Source organism: Excalfactoria chinensis, chromosome 4 (genome assembly GCF_039878825.1).
Source record: "Excalfactoria chinensis isolate bCotChi1 chromosome 4, bCotChi1.hap2, whole genome shotgun sequence".
NCBI lineage: Eukaryota > Metazoa > Chordata > Aves > Galliformes > Phasianidae > Excalfactoria > Excalfactoria chinensis.
Window position 1 is genome coordinate 77,717,998 of NC_092828.1, and position 5,994 is coordinate 77,723,991.

General features: G+C 38.4%; 1 protein-coding gene across 7 annotated transcripts in view; it reads left to right on the forward strand.

The window, feature by feature from the left end:
- DACH2 (dachshund family transcription factor 2) overlaps positions 1 to 5,994 on the forward strand; it is a 259,076-nt gene that overhangs the window by 10,876 nt on the left and 242,206 nt on the right. The window lies entirely within an intron of this gene.

Below are 5,994 nucleotides of genomic sequence, written 5' to 3' on the forward strand. Positions count from 1 at the left end.
TTCCAGTGCAGGTAGAAACTCTCTGTAGGGACTTCTTTCAGGAAAAGCCACACATTTTTATTTTATTGATTCATTCTCAGTTTAGGATAATATAAACTATGTTCTTGTTCTCTCTTCCAAACTTACATTCTAATAGAAAGTTAATATGCTCAACCCTGCCAGGCATTTCAGTCAACTAGATCAGGGACTGAGTAAACCAGCACTGTGTTGGATCTGAATGGGGCGTTGTATTAAAGTCTGAATTATTTATTTTCTGTATTTCATCTCTAAGCACCTTGTATGCTTCTTCTAACCTCTCCAGCAAGTTTCAGTGCAATGGAAACACAAACCTTGTTTGTGCTGGTTGTCTCCTCTGTGCCTCTTCATGGAGCCCTAATATCAAAGAAGACATCTCTCAACTCCCTGAGATGAGCCGATACCTCTTTAAAAGGAGTCCTGGTTATCTGTAAATACTGCAATGAGTATTAGGGAGAGATTGGTGCTCTGTGTGCTCCCTTGCTAGGAAAAGAGCCACAAAAGACATCACAGACCATTTCTGATGCCCGCCTTCTACTGGCTCACAGTGAGGTTGTATTGCAAAGCGTGAACTTCTAGTAGGAGTTGGATTTTATATACAAGGAGAAGAGAGAACGGAGACAGAGTCGGTGTATGCATTGTATTTGGGATTCCACAGGCTGGAAGGTCTGGGCTGCAGCTGCTGTGCTTGAACTGTCTGGTCCTATAGCACCTGTGCGGTCAGGCATGGGGATCCAAAAAGGGCTGAAACAGCTGTGCACTGTGTGCAGTGTGTATACACTAGGCTATGACTTGATCCTGTTAAGAGTTTCCACAGGAAATCTGATGATCTGTGCATTGCATGCTTGATAATATGCTAAATATGTTGCTGATTTTGTTGCTGCATGTATTCTGTGACTTATCTGTATCTATTGAGTTTAACCTTTGGATAGTGGGATAGGGTGACAGTGGTTTTTTTTGATGCTGATGTTCATTCTCTTACTTTTTGTGGTGGGCTAATAATAAAGCTTTGGTGTTCACTAATAACCCCTGCATGCGTAGGGAATGTTATATTTAGATGGATGTTAATTACACGTACTCATACAGACACACGAAGTGCCAGTGGAACCGCAGAATGTTCAGGTAGAGAATTTCTGTGTGCTTGAATTCTTCTGATGAAAGGCATTGCTGAGAGGTAGCAAGGCTCAGTAAATACATGATGCCATTACCTGGTGAAATGTTGCCAAGAATATGGGCTTGCTGATTACTGGATGTTAATGCAAGCTTATATAGGAGCTTTGATTTATTTATTTATTTATTTTCCCATGGAAAATGTTGAGATGGTGATGACTGATATAAAATACCTTCTGTAGAGTAGCTGTGTTTGGAAAGAAAGCATTTCCTTTGCTGTTAAAGAAACTTGTCTTTTTAATTTCTAACAATTTAAGCTTTCTAATGTGGATTTCATAGCTCTGGTACTTACAGGAGTATTAAGGCTGAGAGAATATGAAAAACGTTAGTGGAAAGCCAACTTGCAAGTGGCTGGTTGGACTGCGGTCAGGAGATTTGCTGTCTTTGGGTGCAGCCTACTGCGCATCCTCAGCAAATTATGGATCCAAGTTCTTATGGCAAAATGGACTGCTTATCGAAGGAAAACAAACAGTTAAGGTGATGAAGGAATGGTTGTAAGCAAGTTACATTCAGCAGGAAAATAATGGATATTAGGGAAATCATAAATCTGATGAGACTCGAACTCTGTCGTAAATGGTTCTTAATTTAAATGGTACTTTTTCTTTTCAGTTTAAGTGTTTAATTTTTAACTCAAACATAGAATCTCTGTGCTACAGTAGTAATGAAAAGTGAGACATTAAATTATATACTAACAAATTACATTAATTTTAAATCATACATAAATTTAACACTACACTAGAAATGTAGGTTGTTGTTGTAATTAAGTATTGACAATGATGTTAAGCATTTTAGTACACAAATTCTAAATGTTAAGTTTACAATTGCTTCACTAATCCCGCTTTTCTTTTTCTAGTTGGGGAGGAAAAGGCCTTTTTACAGTCCTTTGTGAACAGAGTGGTTATTATATAGATTTATTGTGCTTAAGTTGTACGCTGCTGATATCCAGAGGTCCTTAGCTTGGATTGTCAAATACATGAAATACTATAATGCTCAATTCTGACTATTTTTAATCAAGGGAGGGTGATTTAATATTAATCCTTAGTAAAGGGAACTGTGTTTAGAGAGAGGTAGAAAAAATTACTCTGCAGCTTAACATCTAAAAAGTACAAAACTGATAATTACATGTTCTCCATAAGGAAATACACTTCATGAAGTCACTAGTATAGGCAGCATCTTGACTGCTTAGTAGACTTGATTTGTTCTTGCAGGCAGAATTGACAAAGTCTTGATTTCTGATCTCTGTTAGTTCAGTTTCCTGGACAAGTTAATTAAATGGTTATAAAATAACTGTTCTTGAAAATTTATTTCAGCAATGTATGTATGTTTTTTAATAGTTACCTAAGAAACTGCATTTTTCTTTAAGGCCTGCCAATTCTGTGTTTCAAAGCAGTAACAGTCTCACGAAACATGAATGGTGTGGAGTGCAGCTATTCACTAATGTGCATGGAAACGGCTGAACTTTCTGTCTGAGACTGCAAGTGCAGATGGTGAACCACCAAATACCTGCATTTCTGAATGCTGCCTGAGCTCCGGTCACCATGAGTGGTTAGCAGTCTTCACATCAACCTGTTTTTCTCTGGGAAATCTTACGCATTTTCTGAATTGAAGTGGCAGTTGGTGCACCATTTATTACTCATTCGTTTTTGGTGGAAGACTCGGCCTTGTATGTCATTTAGACTTTGTGACACGTGTAGCCTTCCAGGGCCTAATGACTTGTGTGCAGATGGGCTGTTATTTATTACAGTCATGTAGAATAAAATTGATTGTCTTCTAAAATTAATTTTTCATTTGCCTCCAGCTCTGCTTTAATAGAGGACACACAATTGCCTGTTTGCAGAAATACTGTTTAATCACATTAATCTCAGCCCCCCAGGCCGGTGAAGATAATTGTACAAACGAACAGCAAAATCTGTATCTTTAACTTCTTTTTATGATTAAATTATGCAAATGACTTATCTCCTGCCCTTCCAAGCACTAATCATCTAATTAGGAATGATGTGTTAAAGGGATGGTTTTGAATCAAGAGAAGGAGAGAATGGAGGAAGCAGAAAATGGAATCTGACAATGAAACTGTTGAAGGTACCGTAGTTGTATAACATAAATGTGTGTATTTGTTCAAAAAGTATTAAAGGATATTTCTGCTGTTTGTATGCTTGGTTTAGTGATGTTTTTTATGAAGATCATAATTCTATCCACACTTCATTGCTTGTAATTTTCCATGTTATTCTTAAATTACTAAAACTAAAGAATTCAATTACTTTCTATGAGAAGTATAAGAGAAAATACTAAAGCGGTGTCGTTGAAGTGTTTGGTTTGAGAACGACGATTGGAAAGGATGGGTGGGAAGGCTGCATTTCCTTCTGTACCCCCCAGGGATACGATTGAATTGATCAGTTTATATTTATCTTTTTAGGAATTTTCACCATAACCACCCCAGAATTCTTCACAAAAGGAAAGATGAGAAAACCTTGAAGTTTTATACAAAATATTTGTATTATTATTGTTAGAATTATGGGGAACTTGTTGGGAAGTCCTTTCTTTGGATATGGAGGTTCTCATTTGAATCTTAGCAGACAAAGCTCTCATGGAAGTTTAAGGACAGTTTTCCTCTTAATGTAGGAAATTCTCTGATACTTAAGGAACAAATAATCCTAGGCTGTGTTTTTTTGTTAAGGTTTGCTGGATCAGTTTATTTACCACCATAGAGATAACAAAAGAGGCCTTGCCACTTGCGTTGATACTGTGAGAAATCGGTGGAGAGAGCGGTGGATGAGAATCCAGCTGAATTTTCTAACTCTGATGGCCTTTTCACTGGAGTGCTGTAGTAAAGTAAGGCTGCAATACTGAGGTCAGGACATCTTAGATGGGTATCTACTGAGATTTGTCATAGCATCTGGTATGCAGCACTCTGGGAGCTATTTTTAAAATCTTAGTATCAGCAAGGAATCTAAAAAATTCTGTCTTCAGTAATCTGAATTTTCTGACTACCACATAAAAGAAGATGGGAGAAAGGTGATCTGCAGTAAGGATTCAGATAGCTTTCCACTCTTCTTGTCCATGGGTGCCGAAGTCTTTGTTATCCAATTGCTCATTCAGATATTTTTCTTACTTCTGTACTAGCCAGTTTTCTTTGAGTAATGACACGTGACGATAGATGGTGGGTCTCAGATCATTTTAAGTTGTTGATTTTGCAAGAAGCTGGGCAAGAAAGAATTTATCCATGTAATTCTGTACAATTCACAAATGGAAGATGTCGTAGTGGAGCTATGTCACTATTTTTCTTTTTATTTATGTTCAGGGGTGTCAGATCATTTAAGTACATTCCCTCGAGTTCCTCTTGTTTGTTGAACAATTGTAGGGCATACATAGAGGTGTTAATTCTCTGTGCTGAGATGGAGACTGACAAACTCTAGTAGTCTGTCATCTATAACACAGTGACCTACAGTAACGCCTTATCTAATTGGGAGGTCTCCTACATGTCTTAACTTGTGTGCATTTTTATAACACTGCTTATTGCCCACTCATGGCATATTTAAAACTGTAAACACAAATTATTTCAGCTCTTGGACTTCCACTGCAGTGGTCCAACACAGGACAATCAAAAGGATTACATGCAAGTAGAAGGGAGGAGGTGTAATACTTGCTACTTCTTTCCTTCTTTGGTTTGGATTCTTTTCTTCCTTTTTATTAGAGCACAGGATAACATCATCCTAAACTGGACTGGTGCAAAAAAGTGGGACACCTGAAGGTTGGTGGTGCATAGTCTGCATGAGTGATACATATTTTGATGTGTGTGTCTGTTATGTGGCTTTTATTTGTAGTGGTCTGCTGCTCTTTTCTGGTCTTCATTCTATGGCAGTGTTTCTGAGCGTTTCTGAGATGGTGAGAAGTCTTTCTTAAAGCAGTAGTTTTCAAATAGCTCTTTATGGGGAGAGGGAAGGTCTGACACAGATTCACTGCCGTTTGAAAGGACTTTGCCTATGTACTGCCTGTACCACCTGGAATGCTTACTGCCTTTGTAGAGGTTATTCTTAGTCTCTGTGGGATGCATTGCAATGCATTCTCATGTTCTCCACAGCAGTAGCATGCACACCTTGAATTGTTCTGGAAGCTAGTAGATGAAATGTCTTATTAAGAACATCTGTGTTGTGTTAACAAATTTCCATAGCTTTACCATTTCTTAAGTTTCAGTTTTGAGCTTCCCAGCTCAAAAGTTGCTCAACTGCTACTTTTTATTGACTTGCATTACAAATGTCAGCTTCACGTAGTGATCTGTGACTCAGCGTTGTTCACATTTTAGGATGCAGCCCTATGAAAAGTAGTGGCAGAATGCAGGAAAAAATTCCCAGCAGTGGAAACTTGGAAGACAAGATAAAGTGCACATTATCTTTAAACTGTTGAGGTTGTGGATAGGTTACTCTTTGAAGTAGGAGTTCCTTCCTCAAAGGAAGGAATATATGCACATGCATACATATATTCTGCCCAGTTATTCTCTTTTGGTTGTATTTTACGTGTTTTAAGAAATAGCCATTAAATTAATTAGTGAAATTTAAGCTTAAGGTGGAATTTTGAAACTGCTTGAACGTGCATGTTCATAGCTTTCCAGGAATCATTCTTTCTGCAGTGCATCTGTTTGGGCATTGCTAAGTCACAGCTTGATCCAATGGTTGAGCACCTGGTGAGGGGGCACAGCCAGTGCTGGGAGCACAGGTGGAAGCACTTGTCCTATGTGACTGGAACCAGGTTCTACCACTCCCTAACTTCATTTAAGGGCTGGCTGCCACGAGGGAGGGAGCTCTGCTTGGAGAT